This window comes from Neltuma alba, unplaced genomic scaffold, assembly GCF_004799145.2.
Source record: "Neltuma alba isolate B1F8T4 unplaced genomic scaffold, ASM479914v2 tig00010857_pilon, whole genome shotgun sequence".
Lineage (NCBI taxonomy): Eukaryota > Viridiplantae > Streptophyta > Magnoliopsida > Fabales > Fabaceae > Neltuma > Neltuma alba.
Genome location: NW_021635651.1, coordinates 78,207 through 99,088, shown reverse-complemented (window position 1 = coordinate 99,088; position 20,882 = coordinate 78,207).

The following is a 20,882-nucleotide window of genomic DNA, read 5'->3' as shown; positions in this document are numbered from 1 at the left end:
TTACTCCTAGTTACATTCAGATGAAACAATATGACATCTATAGTACCCTTAAAATAAGGAACAATGTGCTTAACTTCATTCCAATGTCTATATCATGCTAATTAGCAAATGATATATCAGGTTGTATGTGCATGACTAACTAGATATATAAGTGCTTTAATGGTACTAAGATATGATATTTCTGGACTAAGTATTTATTCATCATCTTCGCTAGATCTAAATGGATCTTTAATCCACATTTAAAGATCTTACAACTACTGTAGCACAAGATGGATATGATCTATCCATATAAAAGTGCTGTAAGACCTTTCTTGTATATGTTTCTTAATCCATATTCTAGTTTGTAATCCAAAGCAACCTTTTCTTCTTCTCAAGCCTTTCATTTCAAATTCTTTCTCCAAGTAATTTGTAGCTTTTGAAACCTCTTTAGAAGTTTCGGTGCTATCAACATAAATAGCATTGATAAAAAACTCATTTTCGAATCTTTCACACATAGGCAATTAGAAATACTTTTTTCATTATTCCTTTAAATTGATATTTACTGAGTCGGTCATGCCACACCCATATAGAGACTTATTTAACTTAATTGAATAGTATTCTTGAGAACATAATTGTATGCTTCTAGAAATACGAACCCTTCAAGGACTTTCATATACTGTGATCTAAATATATTCATGTATTGGATCATTTGAATTCACACAAGAATTTGAATTCTTTTGGGATTCAGATATAATTTCATTATATAGTGAGTCATAAGTTATAGTTATATATTCCTAAGACACATATGAAAATTTTTCATTTATTGCTAAACTGCCAGATTGATAAGACATGCAATTCAATCTACCATGAGACTTTATTTCTTTTTTCTGGTATAAATGCCCATTTACATGATACTAACATTACACTTTAGGTGCTCGATACACAAATTCATGTTATAATGTTGCATGTTACATCTTTTGCTTTCTGTGGGTCAACCATATTTCTATCTGTATCTCATGACAGATTTGTATATAATTAAGATCCTCATTTGATCATGTGATATTATTACCAAGCTTATTGTCTACAATTCTATTATTTCTAGGTTCCCTTATCTTTTATGACATAACATATCTAAATCTCTTTATTGCTTTCAAGTATTTGAGTCTCTTTGGGGATTAAATAGTTATGTTTTTAACTTCTTTTGTAATTCTTGCCTTCTATGTATAATCATCTTGATTATTTGCTTCTTCTTTTTTTTTTGGAGCTGATCATTCTCCCATGTTTCAGGCATGCCTTATTTTTATTTGTAATGATAGGAGCCTTTTTAGTTGGAATATGAGAATTAAGAATTCTTATGTAGGTCAATAATTGCATATGGCATATATTTAACAATATTCTATTAATGCAATATTTTATGAACTTCTAGTTCACACTACTATATTTGAGGATCTACATTTAATAATAAAAATGCATTGCATGTATTCTTTTTTTTAGCTACTCATTTTCTCCTCCTTCATGTTGAAAACATGCAGAAGAAGTCTCCTAAATCTATAAATTTCCTTTAAAAACATTCTTTTATTTTAAGTAGGGACAAACAAGAAGAAATAGGTTCTTATCTAATTTTGGTCCCAAGGTTTTTTAAGTACAAGTGAATGCTTGGGGCGGGATTGAACCCAAATGTTTGTGCCACAAAGTGCAACATCAAAGCCATTCAGCCAAGAGGATGTTGGCATCCCAACTTTCTTTTAATATCTATCTATATGCATTATGTGGTGAAATAAATGATATTGCACATTCTACGATAGAAAATGTTTGGCTCTTGACCAAAAGCCAATTATAATGGGAGAGTTCATAATACATTGTTGGCTTGATGCATTTATGTGTGGAAATATGTAAAACCAATTATCCCAACACTAAAATGGGAATTTTGTTCTCACAAGCTTTGATCTAAATACTTATAAAGGCTTTCACTAAGCATACAATCATCAACCATGTGAGGAACAATCACCACCGATTTCAAAGAGAATCACATCAGTTGCATAATCAAGAACACTCCATATAATTATTTGAACATATTTGCAAACTTCAAGTTGCAAGGCTATTTTATAGATGCATCTTTTAATCAGAAGGTATTAATTTAGTCCACATGGTGTCTAAATGGGCCCATGTATAAACTTAATACATTGTAAATATGCACAAATATGATTTCTAGAATAGATAGTGATGTTCTCTTATTTAAGTCTTTTTTAGAATAAGCGGTACATAAAATTCTTGAATTATATACTATTTATAAAGAATATTTTGGTTTTTCGATACATGTCAATGTTAATGCACATTCTTCATGATATTTGCATTATTATGATCCAGGATGATTTAACCAGTCATGCCAAATTATATGCATAAACTGCTACTTTATTGTAAAATTATTCTCAATTATTGGTAAACTTCTTATTACTATGTCATATTATTTATTTTTCGCTTTAATATTTCACAAGGAATATATTCTTAATCATGGATTTTATCTTTTAGATGATAAATCATGATATAGCTCTTTTAGAGCCTTATTTTTCATCTTATGCACTCAGGAAGGGTCAAACATCACTAACTCTTCTAGAGCCATTTCCAAAAGGAATATGAAATATAGATGGTATAAATATCAATGATAACAAATTCCATCTAATATGATTCACACTTGTATTCTAACAATCTTCCCTTCAAGTGTGAGTTATATAAACACACTTTTCTTATTTATGTATTTCAAATAGAGTAAATAGCATATAGTAAACTAATAACATATCTTTAACTCAGGAATCTAAGTTCTTCCTAGTTCAAATATAATTATAGATTTTAATCCAATTGAGCTACCAGCTCAAGACCCTTTGATGAACAAATGTTTTGTTATATATATGTTTGTGAGTCATAATTTTTATTATCAATTCCTTTTCTGCCCACAAAGAACGGGAGAACTACATTAGTTATTCAAGAACTATATCGATCTTGTTATCAGTTCTACAGGGACTATATCAATTTTTTGTTATTAGTTCTTCTAGAACTATATCAATTTTTTGGTTACATATAGTTCTTCAAAACATGCTATCTATAGTTTTTAGGAACTAACATATATTATTATTTCACTATATGATATAATTCATTTCTTGTGATGCTTTTTCAAAATATGAAGTATTTTTTTTCACAACATACATATTTTCTAAATATTTCATTATTCAAATGTATTACTCCTTTGTATATATTATGTGTCACTTCAAAACTTATTCATAAATTTATAAATTCAACAAAAATTTGAAAATATTTATAAGAACTAAAATCAAACTACATAATTACAAAGTTTTGAATCAAAAGCCTTTAGGGTTTATAAGTCATTAGTCTCTAAGACTCTATATAGTAAATATACTTTTCAGAGATGATCTATTTCATTCAATATTTAAACCATAAGCCTTCAAGGGGCTTTAATATTTATAATCAAGTCATCAAAGTGTCACATGTTATTCTTTTTATATCATTCAATAACATGAATAAAATGATTACTAGCCATTTAATAGCATAAAATTATAATATTAATATATATCAAATTGAATGTCAAGAATATATAAGAATAAGATATTTGAATTATTAGTCTTCTAGGTTACATTATTCAAATATGAATCTTTATTGCAAAGCCACATTTCCTCTCAATAAATTAATGTTACATGGAATTAATGTAGCTGCTAGCTAATTACTTCATGTAATGGACAAGGATCTCATCAACAAGCATAACAATTCATTCTTTACTATATAGTCAACAGTTTCTTATAATAAAATATATTTGAGCCATTAGCCTTTTGGGCTACATTATTTGTAATTTCCAAAAAAAATTGTAATTATCATAATTTTTTTTATAAACAAACCATATAACGATTCTTCTTAGAATCAAAACTATATGGCTTTTGGCCATTTAATAAGATAAAAAAATTAAAGAAACATTACTTCTAGACATTTAATTTCAAAATAGAAAATCAAAGATATGTGGCTTCTAGCCATAAGTTAAAAAGTCAAAGTTATATGGCCTCTAGTTTTTTAATAAGATAAAGAAAGATCAAATATATATAACTTCTAGTCATAAGATAGAAAATTAAAGTTATATAACTTCTAGCCATTTTATAAGATAAAGAAAAGTCAAATATACCTGGCTTCTGACTATGGGATAGAAAATCATATTGATATGACTTTTGGTTATTTAATAAGATTAAAAATCCAATATATATGGCTTCAAGCCATTTAATAAAATAGAGAATCAACTATATATGTATATGACTTCTGGCCATAAGATAGAAAATCAAAGTTGTACGGCTTTTAGCCATAATATAGAAAATTAAAACTATATGGCTTCTAGCCATTTGATCTAAAAAGATGGAAAATCAGTTACGTGGCTTTTGGTCATTTAATCTTAAGGTGAAAAATTAGAGTTATATGACTTTTGACCATTTAACTTTATATGGTAACCTTTTGAGGAGACTACAAGTATTGATTCGAACTTCATATTCCATTGAATAGTGACTTAGGTCACCAAGGAACAAAAGAAAAAAAAATCATCCCATCACAATTAGTTCAAAAGGTATAATATCCATATCAAAATTAAATTTTAGTGCTAAAATATAAATATCCATATCAAAATTAAATTTTAGTGCTAAAATATAAAGCAAAATCTCCAATCTTAACCATAAAACCCAATGTACAAAACAGTGGTGAAAGATCTTTTCAATTCCATATAATGGATTCGATTATCTTAGAAGATTGATTACACATATAAATACTTTGAAACACTATTTATATAATACTCGAGATATTTTTATTTGAATAGAGCAAATGATGCTCTAGAAAAAAATCATAAAGGTGATGTTCTAAAGTTATGCTGAGAATCAAGGTATATCATGCATACTTTGGTTAGAGCATCGTGCTGATAACATGTTATAAAACTAAAACAAGAGTAGAGGAGAGGAGAAGAGAATATAAGAGCATTTCACAATATGCTTTCTATTTATAAGCATAACTTTACAACTTCAACAGAATATACAAATTACATAATAATAGAAGATAATTGTGGGATGATAAAGATAAAATATGATATTGAAGATAATAGGGGAGATATAGACATCCACACAGATATTATTATATTCTAACACCTTTTAGTATATTATGAATTTTTCTTATATCTTATTTATACATTTTAAATAGTAAATAAATTAAACAAAAAAAAGACTTAATTTTCTATTTATATTTGAGATTTCGAATTTTATAAATAGAAAAGAATGTATTTTTTTTATTAACTTTCACATTACTTTAAAAATAATTAATTATAAAATTTATTTTCCAAATTAAAAAGATTATAAAGACAAAAATGCCCCTTGTCAACTGACGATAGATGCTTTTTTTTTTAATTTAAAAGGTGTGAGAATTAAAATGACTGTATCAATTTTTATATTTTAATGACATAAGCTTGTTATTCAAAAAATGCTCGTAGTTTTTTTTTTCCCAAGAAAAAATGACAAAAAAAAACATGGAATATGCATACAAAATCCCAAAAAAAGTGTGCTGGAAATTAATAAATTTCTATAAAAAAAATCTCAAAGTGGGATTTTAAAATTTAAGCAAAAGGCAAATGTACGCCCATTTATGAAAAAACACACAGGTGAAAAACCCCTCACCGGAGGGGAATTTTTTTGGTAAGTGGTGTGTCAAAATTTGATCTCCCAACTACTTGCATCCTAAAATTTAAAGATGACCATAGAGCTAGCAAACTTTTTTCTGAACGGAACTCTTTTACTTTAATTGCAGGTCATTCAAAATATTTACACTTGTATTAATTATATTTTATTAGATATTAATAATTTTGTTTAGTAAGTAACAAGGCCCTATTCACAACATTTAAAATAGTATTGATTTGACTTCATTAAATAATAACATTTAACAATTTTGGTTTAGTAAATAACAAGGCCTCCTAACCAGGGCTTAGCAAGATTTCCAAATAATAATTATAATATGTGCGCTTAAACAAGGGTTATTGTCAGAAGATCAAAATGTCCTTCAATAATGGCTTTGACAAGTAGTTAAAATAATAAGGGAAAGGTACATGCAGGTCCTACTAAGGAGTAGAATTTATTCATCCAAAGTCCCTAAAAATCGTTAAATTATTCCTAAGTCTCCAAGAACCTAAGGACGAAACATTACCCTCATAGATTAAAAAGAAAAAGATATGAGAATGGGGCTCACTTCACATGTTTTTTGCTACTGCATGGGAAAGAGAGGATTGACAAAGAAGGAAGTGAGCTCTATAGCCATTTTCATTATCTCCGTTATTCGACGTAAGCTATCTCTTTGCTTCATCTTCTTTGTAGTTCTTATTATTAGCAATATTTTGCTTGTTTGAACTCACAGTCCTTGAAAGTATAATATTGGTTTAAAAGCTTATTGGGAGTGTGTGTGTGTGTGTTTAGGATATGATTCAATTTCCTTGAACCATTAAGGGTGGCTTATTTAATCATATGTGGTTTTAATCATGTTAGGTATAGTTTCATGATTTGTGACTAGGGTTATAAAATGATGCTCTGTTTTTGCTGAAAATGAATGAATATAAAAAGTTTTTGTTGTCATAACCCTTGTTATGTGATGGTCCAATGTGTTGTTAATAGCAACATCGAATGTTGTCATTGTAACTAGATGACTTGTCAATGACAAATGTTTGTGATAGGTTGATATGAAGGATGGCAAGTTCATGTAGGAAACATCTGTTCAATTATCTCCATATAGGAAAACAATTTATTAATGGTGTAGAAGGTAAAATTCAATATGTTAGAGGTGCTATGAGAACAAAAATGATTAAGGAAGGCACAACATATAAAGAATTTAGAGCAATGATAGCATCAACATAAATGTCAGAGTCAACCATAGCATATTTGTAGCAGTTTCTTTTTTTTAACAGCTACAAATTCTTTGATTAGTAGTGGTTATTTGAAACCGCTACAAACTAATTGCTACAAAACACTTTTTTTTTTTTTTGCAGCGATAGAATGGTTATGAAATTCACAGTAACCTTTGATAAATATACATCTGTGGATCTTGTAGATGATGGACCTTATAGATGATGGAGGAGTGGAACATTTAATTAACTTTAATGGAGAAAGTGGTCATGTATATATAGAAAATGGAAATGGAAATTCACAACCAAGAAGGGATAGTTTGATAGAAGAATAACATGTTTGAGTTATATTTATTTATTTTGGTTTTGAATTAATATTTTCCATTGTCAATTTTTCTGTTTAAGTTGTTATTTAAGTGGTCGAAGGTTGTCATTAACAACCCCATGACTTGTCCTGTTATGTAGGATGTAAGACTTATTTAGAGGCGCAGATACATTGTCTATGTCTCCATCTAATGTGTTGAATGAAGACTTACTATCATTGTCAACAGACACTACCTAACTTGTCAATAGCTTCTTATTGGGTTGTTAATCCATACCATTGAACTTCTTAATGGCTGTCTGCAACAAAAGTTTGCTATAATTCTATTGGCTCTAGTTAAAATTATTAGTGGCTTTCAACAGTTTCTTGTCACACCTCTTTTTACAACCCATTATACGTCAATTGAAACCATTGTAACGTGTTTCGCAACGTTTCCAGATGAAAATTTTCAATTTTAAAATTTTACCTTTAACTCTGTCCCTATACTGTTCATCTGAAAATGGGCGAACTTTGAAAATTCATAACTAATTCTAAAAAAATTGAAACAAGGTGATTCTAATTTTCACACGAAGCTTGCTAAGAGTTCTATGGAGGAAAAATATTTATTAGACTCAATTCCATCCAGAAAAGCACCAGAAAATTCAATAAGGTCAATTTTCTAATTTTCAGTATTTTTGCCCAATTTTGGAAGGGCATAACTCTTAGCATAAAACTCCAAATTTGATGGTTTACCACTTGATTTAAAATTAAAAATGAGATCTATAAGCTTGTAAAATTTCATGCCCAAATTCCAACAATTTCTTATTATTTCATGTGCTACAAGAATAGCACTATTTAGGGAGATTTTATCTCATAATGCCACTTTCTTTAATTTATCTCCCGTTTTCCTTTTTCCTACGTTCTTTTAACATTTTACCATTCATAATTGTAGCATTTGAGCATGTCATACAAACATAAATTACATCATATTATCATCTATAATCCATTACAAATTTGACATAACGTTGGATAATACATCACATAATATTCCAAAACAATATGACATTCACAAAACTCTTCTATCCCAATACCAATTCCTTGCCTTCATCCATGGATGAGCCATTTCCTATTTGAGGCATAATCAACATGGGGGTCTTATATTGAGGAAATAGGAAATGGCTCATCCATGGATGAATTATAATTATCATGCAAATAAAGCAAGTTATCATGTGACATGTTATCATACTTCAAGGCATAATCAACCACATAAAATCATGCTTAGTGCCATGCTAAAAGAGGAACATCAACACTTCCACAATGACATAACTCAATGCATTTGGCCCAAACATAAACCAATGTTATTCAACCAATCCATGCCACAACATAAGTTCCTCCATCCAAGTAAACAACAAATCACATTAAACAAGCAAGATTAACAATCCAATCATAATTTAAAGCTACTTTTTTAATACTTGTCCAATTGGTTACTTCAAGAACAAAGCTTCCTCTTGGTTTCTCCTCACAATGCCTATTAAATCAAGTATAAACATAGGTCACATTAATCACTAAACACCTAATTACAATTCTTAAACTTTAACTCAACAATTTCCCCTTTTTTCTTTGATTTTTAACAAAATGATTCCTCTTTTAGAATTAATAACCTCATGACCCAATTTTACACAATTTTTCATGAGGAATCCAATGATGTAATCAGATTTTTGAAATTCAAACTCCTCTCCTATGAACAGTGACTAGCCGAATAGGGGGTATTTATTTCCAAAAATTCTATTTTTGATTCCAATGATTTTAAACACTTTCCAACAACATATCCCTACACAAAAATATGTTTTAAAGCCATTGGAATCATCAAATCAAGCTAAAACAATTAGCTCCTACATGAACAGTAGCTGGCCGAAATTCCTCCCCTTAACCCTAACTTTGATTTCATCCAAAAATCAATCCATACACCACTTAATCTTCCTTATTCCACTTGATTATTAATTTTTCTATCCTTCCCTAAGCATCACATAGTTGGACCGAAATTTACAGCATTTTCCCATGATTTTCCAAGCCAAAATCCTAATCCAATTAATGTAAAACTTAAGGATAATGATGCTTAAACATAAATTAATGTTTTCTTGGTAAAATTTAGATGATTCCTTGCCTAAGACACTCAAGAATTCTGAAGAAGCAAGGCTGGAGCTACAGTGACAGAGTCTCCCCTTATTTTTCCAATTTTTTCAACATTTATTTGTATTTTCTAAGGGGGTATTTATAGAAAAATTAAGCTGCCTCACCCTTTGATTTTGGATGACCAAATGGAAAAAAAATAGGGTGAGTTGGCAGCCATCAAGTGCCTCAAACCTTCAGATCTCATCATGTGGCTTTTCTCTAGATTTTTCCACACAATTATCCCTTAATTTTACATTTTATTTAATAAAAATAGAGAGACCTAGAAACTGCACGAAATTGGGCTCTTATTGGACTCAATGTGGGCCCCACAAAAATTTTGGACTGGTCCAAAAAGATAGCCCACAAACCAAATCACTATCTCAAACCAATTTAAAACTTTATCAGTTACTATTTACTACTAACCTTCCATAATTTTTTTAAAACTCTAAAAATTTATTTCTCTCCATGATAATTCACCTTTTAATATGAGAATATGATCTGAAAATTTTCAGAAATTTTTGCCACCTCTAGGTATTTATTTTGAATTTTCTCTGATTAGGCCTTTATCAGTAAATCTGAGGGAAAATAAATCCCCTAAAATTAATTCCTGAGCTTCCAAGATGTAAAAATAATTTTATAAATTCAAATAAATATTTAGATGAATTATCCATCTTTCTCCCAATTTTATTGAGGCCTCCAACTACTTAAAATAATTATTTTCCTTCAAATTTCTAATAATTTCTTGAAAAACCTTTATTTACGGGAAATTCCGTAATAATTTGCTTTCACCGAAATTTCATATTTCGGGCCTCAACTAAATTTCTAAAACTTCCAATTTATACTTCTCCTATTTTTCAGGAATTTTCTAGACTTTTTCTTAAATTTTTCTGTTTTGCCCTTCCTAAAGCGATCATTACGAAAATGTCAATCCGGATCTTTTCGGGGTTTCACATTAAAAGTTGTTTCATCTCTCCGTCTAGTTCTTATATTAACCCTCATCTCACTTTTCAATCCCTTATAGCTAGGTGAAGATTTTTGGAATGTGACATTTTCCAATTTAGCATTTAAGTTGTTATATGATATTATTTTGTTATAATTTGATTTTATGTAGAGGTTATGTAATCCTATAAAGTTAGTCGTCCATAGACACTTCCTAACTTGTCAACATATTCTCATTGGTTTGTTAATACACGCTGTTGAGGTTATCAATCTGTCATAAGTAGGGGTTATGATAGCAAAATCTGTTGACCAACGCTGTTAAACTACAAAATATTATCAAATAATTGCATGGTAGAAACATCGAGCATATATAGTATTTTGCAGTTTGAACAATGATTGCACCTTAATTTTAATTATTTGACAATATAATGACAGCTCAATATGAAATTAATATGTATTGACATCATTTAGTGGTTAAGAAGGTTTTTTTATGCGGTTCATGTGTTTTCTTTACAATGCAATTTTTCTTCAATACCCCTATGATTTTCAAAAAATAATGAAGTCAATCATAAGTATCCAATTAATCTTGAAATTAAAATAATAAAGATTTTATCAAATTAAAATAATAATTTTTTAATTACATTTGACATTTTAGATTTAACGAATTTAAAATAATAATGAATTTCCTAAGATTTGTAAAATGAAGAAACTAAACGAAGACTTCATAAAAGTTTTAAAAAAATATGCCAAGTGAGATGAGATAATGGGTATATATCAATTTTCTCTGCTAATGCGATTGACAACCTTAGCGATGTGCATTAACAATCCATTGGGAATCTATTGACAAGTTAGAAAGTGTCCGTTGACAACTGATTTTATAGGATTGCATAATGTCCACGTAAGATCAAATTATAACCAAATAGTATAACAACTTAAACACTAAAATGAAAAGCTATTGAAAGCCACTAATAACTTTAACTAAAGTCAATAGGATTATAGCAAACTTTTGTTCCAGACAGCCATTAAAAAGTTCAACGGCGTGGATTAATAATCTACTGGGAAGGTGTTGACAAGTTAGATAGTGTCTGCTGATAACTGACTTTATAGGATAACATAACTTCCATATAAGATCAAATTATAACCAAGTGTGAAGAAAGCATGCAAGACTAAAAGTGGACGTAATGATGGCTTTATGTCAGTAATTGAATTCAGATGGACACTGACAACCTCCACATCGTGTGATGACAAGTCTATAGCAACCTATTGACAAGTACAACAAAATAGAAACATGGCATTATATCAAATTAGTTCCACATTTCATTTACCACTTCATATATACCTATAATATGGTTAGACAACAAAACATACAAGTTGTATGTCTACCTAATAACACCTTAACTTGAAGCATGTATAATGGCATTTACAAAAAAAAAAATTACTGTCACATGCATTCACCAAAAAAAAAAAACATAAAGAAGCCACCAATAAAGCTCAACTTAGATTGGAGTTCTTGCAAGTCTTTATAGTATGGCCTGGCTTATGGCATGTTCCATAATGGTTTTGAAATTGAGATTCAATCCTCCTATATGGAGGTAATAGAACAAATACTTCCCACTTGAACTTGTCATCTTTTATATTAACCTATCACAAACACTTGTTATTGACAAGTCATCCAGTTACAATGAAACTGTCAATGTTTCTATTAACAACACATTTGACTATCGCATAACAAGACTTATGATAGCAAAAGCTTTTCATGTTCATTCATTTTCAGCAGAAGTAGAGCATGAAGTACTGAAAACAGAGTATCACTTTATAACCTTTACCACAAATCACGAAACTACACCTAACATGATTAAGACCATATATGATTAAAATGGGTCACCTTTGATGGTTCAAGAGAGTTGAATCATATCCTAAATACACACACACCCACACCCACACCCAATCAACTTTCAAACCAACATTATACTTTCAAGGACTATGAGTTCAAACAAGCCAAATGTTACTAGTGATGAGACCTATAGAGAGAATGAAGCAAAGAGATAGCTTGTGTGAAATAATGGAGATAATGGAAATGGTTGTGGAGCTCATTTCCTTCTTTGTCAATCATCCCTCTCCCATGCAGCAGGAAAAAATGCACAAAGTGAACCCCATTCCTATATTTGTTTCTTTTTCAATCTATGAGGGCAAAATGATCTTTTCACAATTGTAATGTTTTGCCCTCGAGTCTCTAGGGACTTGGGAACAATTTAACAATTTTTAGGGATCTTAGATGAATAAATTTTACTCCTTAAAACTTGTGTGTAATTTTCACAAATAAGAATATTTTATTGTACCAAAAATAACAATAGTATTTTAAATTTATATTATTTAATGAAAATGTTAATATTTTAACATTTAATACTTTAAACATAATTATATTTACAAATCATATGTTACATTTTATAAATTAATCTCTCGGATTTATGAGCCAATATCATATTTGCATTGCATGTCAATATGTAAATATTCCTTCCAATTTTACAAGTCATTTCTTAAAATTTTACAGTTTATAAATTATCTTTACCTCATAAACAAAATGTGAACATTTTTACGTTATGAGGTGCTTTACAATTATTCATTTACAAGTTCTTTTTTAAAACTTACAAGTCAGATTTCAAAATTTAGATTTACTAAAAACAAAAGAAATTCAAATTTACTTATAAATATCAAATGCGAAATAGTGAATAACTCAAGAAGACTTGTGCATAATTAATGATATTTAAATTGTAAAATATTAAAGTATTAGTATTTTGATAAAAATAATTATTAAAATAAAGATGTTATTTTTTAATATTTATCAGCAACAACACAAGTTGTTAATATTTAATGAAATCTATCAATACCTGTATAAGTGCTATGAATGGGTCGCCTTGTTACTTACTAAACAAAAGATGTTAATGTCTAATAAAATCTAATCAATACATGTATAAATATTGTGAATGGTTGGCTTTGTTACTCGTTAAATGAAAATTATCAATATCTAACGAAGTCTAATCAGTACCTGCACAACTATTATGAATGGATAGCCTTGTTACTTGCTAAACGAAATTTATTGATATCTAATAAAGTCTAGTCAATGCATGTACAAATGTTGTGGACAACCTGTAATCAAAGTAAAAAAACTAACATAATTTTTTCCATTCCAATGTGAAGAAAGCTTGTTGGTTTAATAGCTATTCTTAGTTTTAGGATGCAAATTAGTGGGCATCAAATCTCACCAACACCACTTGCTAAAAAATTCCTTTACCATTTTTTTTTTTTTACAAATGGGGTATATTTATCTTTTTGCTTGAATTTTAAAATTTCATTTTGAAATTCGCTCTTTATGGGATTTGTTGTTTTCAACGTTAATGACTTAACAATGAATACTGAATAGACGCATAGTTAATAGTTTGAGTTAACTAAAAATTATAAATTCAAACAAAAAAAAAATTAAATTATCAATACGTTTAAATTAAAATCAACATATTTAAGTATAAAAATTTCGTGAGTCTTGATGTTTAACATGTTTCTTTTATGTTTTATATTGATCATATGAATAATATTAATATTGACAGATGGCAAAAAAAATAATATTAATATTGACAGAAAATGATTGATTTGTTTGCCATAAATGTGAGGATTGAGTTCAAACTATAATTAATAAGCACAAATAGACTTAACGTTCAGTCATTAGCGTTAAATTGACTTGTGTGTTTCCAATATTATCATAGTTGCCCCCAAGAAAACGGAAGAAAGTGATGTGCAACCAAATGCCCTAGGATCTATGGCTTCAACTTCAAGCCTTCAATATTAATTCCGGTACAAGCCAAAGAAATCTAACTTTTGCAAAATATTAATATATTATATGAAATGTATATTATAATTATTATTTATCTGCTATTTATTGCTATAGTATTATAAGAAACTAGTTTATCTGCCATTTTGTATCAGACTATTATTTGTTTTTGGATACGTAAACATTATTTATCTTTTCACATTATGTTTTTCATCCATTGAGAAAATTAATAGTTCATGACACTTCTTCAAGGATAATGTTCCCACTGTTTTTTCAAAAAGGAAGGAAAAAAATTTCAATAATTGAATTTCACAGAATGTCATCAAAATGGACTATAGAGAGAATTTGAATTATAGTGGAATATACTTGATTACAAAAGAATTTATTTTTCAGGATACTAAAATCTACATTTACTAGTATTACTTTGTAATAACTGCTATATTTTTTCGTTACTACTTTTTATTTAGGATAAAAAGACATTTTTCACCAAAAAACTTATTTCATTTCTTTTTTTATTCTATTTCGTTTTATGTACCAAGTCAAGCTTGCTAATTACTCGCTCCCATCCCATCTATAAGGTTTAAATTTAAAGAGGGGTGTGATCCATTTTGTTATCTTCAATTTGAGTTTATCTTAACATTTAACGTGTCTTTTCATTTTTTTCTTAATTATTTATTCTTTTTTTTTTGTCACACTCTTTCTCATTATATTTGCTCATATGAATTCTTTTTCATCCTTTTTCTATTTATTATAAAGATGTATTTGGAAACAAAAGTATATTTCTCATCTATTTATTACTTTTAATTAGTTTTTTGTTATACACAAATCAGTTATTTCAAATTTATAATAAGCATAGGAGGCAGTATACTGTATAATTTTTTTTTTTAATAGAAGGCTGTTATTATATTCTTTTACGAGAAGGGTAGAAAGTGATTTATAACAATGCATTATTGCCGTGGGACTAGGGGAGAAAGTGACGCATAACCAAGTAATAGTGACGGAGATTAGAGAATGATTATAAAACTTTTAAAAAAAAAAACTGTTTAAGGATCTAAGAACTCAGAAGTACAAAACGATGAATTCGTATAAATTTTATATTATATGTATGTAAATATGTAGAAAGAAATTTTATTTCAAATATGTTATTTTTTAAATTTAAACATTTTAAGCACTACTAATATTTTTTCCCCTCTTGATCCAATTGCTCTAAGTCAATGATAATATTAATATTAAAAAACTACATGGTTTTTTTAAATTGCTAATTCTTGATAAAAATATGAAAACGTTTTGCTAATTAACCTTTACATAATATTTCAGATGCTAATTTTTAATTTAATTTTTTATTAAAAGTATTTATTTAAATTGTTTAATGTGCGCGGGTGCACATGGTTTAAAATATTTATTATCTTTGCATATGATTAACAGAATTTATAAAAAACTTTGTGCATTTTACTCTAAGTTTTTTTATTATATAATCTTGTTTGGAAAAAGCTAATTGACTAATTTGAGTAGATTAAAAAAATTAATTATGTTAGTTATTTGTAATAAATAGATCTTGTGTCTTTTTTAAAATATCCTTGCTAATTAAATGTATTGGCCAGAACTATCATTATTATAAGAACTACTTTGAAAAAAATGAATAAAATTTGGCATATAAAGTGGATTGGGGTCTTATATTTAAAATCAAAATAAAAATCAAATAAACTCTTATATTAAGAACTGGAAGTAGTATAATTTACTCTGAATTAACTCCGCATGTTTTCTTCAGCTATAAGGGTCATGCTACCCCAAAGCCACTATTCGATATTGCAAGCATATTAACTTGTAACAATAAATAAATATGTACACAGACACACACACACAAAATTTTAAGACTTTTAGTATAAAAAAAAATTATAGTAATGTATATAATTTTCATTCATTTGGAAAAATACCACAAGTTACGCCACAATAGAAGCAAGGCTAAAACCGAAAGCATTGAAAAGTAAATTGGCTACTGAGCATGAGGCTGAAAAAATAAGAAGACCTCATCGATGAAGTTACTGCGAAGGCTATGAACTTAGAAATGGAGAGCAAATTGAAGAAATGACCCTGAGCAATCAAAGAGTCCAAGTCCAGGTCTTATTTGTCAACATTTTTTTTCTCAACAAAAGAATAAAATTAAAGACATAATCATTATTTTATGACACAAGACTTGACTATATGACGTATATTTCAAAATGTGTGTTAAAAAAAAAAAAACCCCATGTTCCTATACTTTAACCGTATTTTATTTTTCATCATCCTTTTAGTTACTTCATCTAAAATATTAGTCCTTTTAGTTTGAAAAATATTTAAAGGCATCATGAGTTGACCCAAATAATATTAATTTTGTTAAATTAATGGACTTAACAGTGTTATAAACCTAAAGTATTTACATTCTCAGGGCTCTTTATATGACAAAAATAACCAAAAAATTCATTTGGCCATCTGACATATTTCGTACCAAAATTTTCATCATTGCATACCACTCCAATCATTATAAATTACTTGTAACTTTCATTTTCAAATACTAAAAAATGCATTTTATCCATAATAAAGTTTTCTCTGTTTGCATTTACAAATTAATCCTATATCTTTCTCCTCTTTCTTTCTTTTCAACAAAAATTAAATAAAAGTAAAATCAGAAAAATAATCATTAAATACCCTACAAGTAACTTTTACATTTAGAACTAAAATGTTTTTCCCACTTATAATAAGAACAAGAATCAGAGTGGCATAAAGTAAGCATTTTGTCAGATGATCATTATATTTTTTCCTATTCAATAATGTGGGTCTGGACCTTCCAAACACAGAAGCAATATAACTGAATCCAAAAACAAGATAATGCAAGACCAGCACATTATGGTCCTTAATTGTGAAATGTGTTTTATGTATGATACATGAAGAGGAGATGGAAAAGAGAGAAGCCTCTAGAAATGTGATCTTTCATGTCATAAGGTCAGCTAAATGATCATTAAATTGAGGGGAAAGGATTCAATTTTTTAAATAAAAAAATATGATATATAGGATACATATAATCTTAGAGTAACATTGTTTGTAACGAAAAAATTTATTATACAAAATAATATTAGATAGTTTTTTGCCTGGCTAGAAACATACTATCATTAAAATAAGATGAAAGGACAAATGCATCATCTCATATTACCGTAGATTTTTTTTTTATCATTTTCCTTTTTTTAAAAGAATAATTGGTTTATATAACTTCAAAGTTATTTTTGAAAATTTTGTTCAAAAATATTTTAAAATTAAAAAATTAAACTGCTCTTTGTATCTTAAATAGAAAAATAACTGAATTTAAAAATTTAAGACTCAAAATAACTGTGTCAAATTTTAATTTTTAATAGTAATCTTATTTTTGAAAGCACAAAAGACGGCCATAGATTTTTGGGGACAATAAATAGGCCAATATAAATTTTTTGGGAACAATTATAATTTAATTTGTTTTTTAAATCTTAAGTTTGGAAAATTAGGGTATGTTTGGTGTGAGGGAAATGGAGGGGAGGGGAGAAAAGGAAAAATTTTAATAAGTTTGATTAAGAAAAATTGAATAAATAAGATTAACAGTATTTAATTAAATTTTTTGATAACTTTTTAATTAATTTTTCTTACTCTTTATTAAAACTTTATATGTAACCCCACTTCTCCAATTTTCCAAATGAAACTCATTAAAAAATTTTCTTCCTTCCCTCCATTTCTCTCATACCAAATACATGGTAAAACTCTATCGGTCTATTGAAACATCCACATGAAGAATATGACTGAAGAAATTATACATATTTCCTTAGACTTCATGAAATATGTGAAAAAAGATTGTAACACTACAAAGTTACCTGACGATAAAGAAAAACATTCTTCTTTGTAAATAGCACAACTATTTATAAATTTTATATCTCATATCAATATGTTGATGATATTATTAGTTATTGGTTTATATATATTGATTATTTGTTGTATTTTGTATTTAAAGCTGTGGGATCCTTATTTCATGGATTTTCATGTCATAGTCATTCTCTAATATCTATCATTAAGATGCTATAAAAATCTTGTGATTTGGTTATGCATCACTTTCTAGGACCAATCCTTCTCGCAAAAGAATACAATGCACTTAGTTGTAAGTCTCATTCTACCCTTTTCATAAAAGATATATTGAACATGTTCTGAAATACAAAAATAACTAAATTAAAGGATTTTAAGACTTAAAAAAAAATAATTGTATCAATTTTTCACAAACTAATGCACTTTATTATCATAAAATAATATTTTTTTAGCCATTGATATTATATTTATAGGTCAAAGAGTAATCTAAATATGTTTTTTTGATTGCATATTTTTTTATTTTTGAAATACAAACATGCTTTTGTTAAGACGAAAAGCAATCTTTTAGTTATCATTTTTATAGAAGTATTTTAGTTTAAATATTTATATCAAAGTATTCTATATTTTTAAAAATGATTATATATATTTTGAAGTATTTATACGATATAACAAACTTTATAAACATTCTGACGAAAAAAAAAACTTTATAAACATTATGGATAATTTACTAATTTTTTATCAATTAATTTGTTCTAAATTAAATCCATATCTTTTCTTCAACCTTTCGGGCCAAACATTGGCCCAAAAGAATAAAATGCCATCCCAGTGATATTATTTCATAATATATTTTGAAGCTTTTAATCAAATAATTATACATAAATTTATCTATTTTGAAAAAAATACCACGAAACAAAACCTGTGCCGCCTAAAGCTGCGCCATAGTAGAAGGGAGGCTAAAGTTAGAAACAATGAAAAGTGCATAGGCTGCTTAGTAGAGACAAAGTATTTTAAATATAAATTGATCTGAGTCTCATATATAATTGATTTAAAGTATATGTTTCAAGTTTCAATTTAATCCCAGTATTTTTAGTTTTGAAATGTTAACATTGTTACTTTTATTTAATAGCTAACTCTATATCGGCCAAAAAACAAAGAGCCGACTCTATAATTACATGCTTACGAGATATGTTCTAAATGTTAATTATTTAATATAATTATTTTTTATTTTTAAATTTAAGCATATTTTGTCAGTTTTTAAAGATAAAATTATTATTTAAATTTTTTAAGTCGGTACTTTTTATCAAATTAAATTAATCGTGTCAAAGATTAAATGACTGAAAATATTATTAAAAAAAACTAAATTTTGATGTAAATTTAAAGAACCATGTGTAGCCAATTGGCCTGACATGTACACAACAACGGTGTCTAACTTTGAAAATTTTGTTATAACTTGTGGTCAAAGATTGACCAGCGCTTCTTCCATAAGAAAATAGAGAAAATTATCGATAAGTTCTAGGTGAAAAAAAATGAAATACCTGTAGGTCTCTTGAATTTCATTTAATATTTACACGTTTTAATGAAATTAATATTTATAAATTTGATTCGCAAAAGACGTAGCTGAACTTATAAATAGGAAAATAATTTAACTTGTAAATATTAAATTATTGAATGTGTTCCGTAAATAATGCAACTCAATTTGTAAATATGACAGTCTGACTTGTAAATATTAAATATCTTGAGACATATTTTTAAATGAAATTGAGAGGATATATTTATATTTAATTTCTTAGTTTAGGTTAGGATTTTTTTTTTGAAAAGAATATTAACTTTAAGACTTTTGGGCTAAAAATATAATGAAAAAAAGTGGATTTGCGTCCTTACGTGTAAAGGATAGAGTGGTTGAGAAAAGTAAAAATCTAATGAAGAAAAAAGCAAAATAGAAAACGGATGAGATATGCTGAGTTAAAATGTATCTAACATTATAAAATATTTTCTCGGATGTATATAGCATACTGTAAAGTATTTTGTAATGCATCTAACATCTTGAAGTATTTTTCATATGGGTCCAGCATCTTTTTTTTTTGGTCTTGGTATTGGATACACCGAAAAATATTTTAGGATGTTAGACTCACTTGAAAAATACTCTAGGGCGCTAAATACATAAAAAAAATATTTTAAGGTACTTCACGTACTTGAAAAGATACTTAAATGTTGAATGCATAAAAAAATATTTTAAGGTACCAAATATACTTAAAAAGATATTTCACGGTCTTAAATGCATTTCAAAATAATTTAGGATGCTCATTGCACGTTTATCTTAATCATTATCTCCCTTTGAGCATGAGACAAACATTTGGCTGTGAGACAAAAAAAGACAAAAATTTCAAAGCAACAAGTAATTGTCATTCTGTTTCCCAATACATATAGAAGATAAGGGAGCCTTAGCCCTTAGACTCTTCAGTTTTTAGAAAATAATGAACATATAATATTTCATCAAATATATTATTATTGGTGACACTATAGGCAACTTTTATTTACATCACTAGAATCCAGAAAAAATAATTAAATTATTAAAATAGTTTGAAATTGAAAGAAAAGCAAATAAGTATTTAAAAGCATAATTTTTAAAAAAAATCTAAAAGTTGAAATAACAGTAATTTTATAAAAATATAATTAAATATGACACCATCAATTTGTTGAAGAAAATGATCATATATTACCAGGAATTGTGTGTGTGTGTGTGTGTGTGTGATGGAAACCTAATAATTCTTTTGCCACTTTGGCATACAGTGAACTGGCGGATGAAAAGTTTAGAGTAATGGCCACTAATCAAAGACATTATAACCTACTAACATGAAGATTTTCAGTGAATATTACGAGTTTAATTATACTTATAA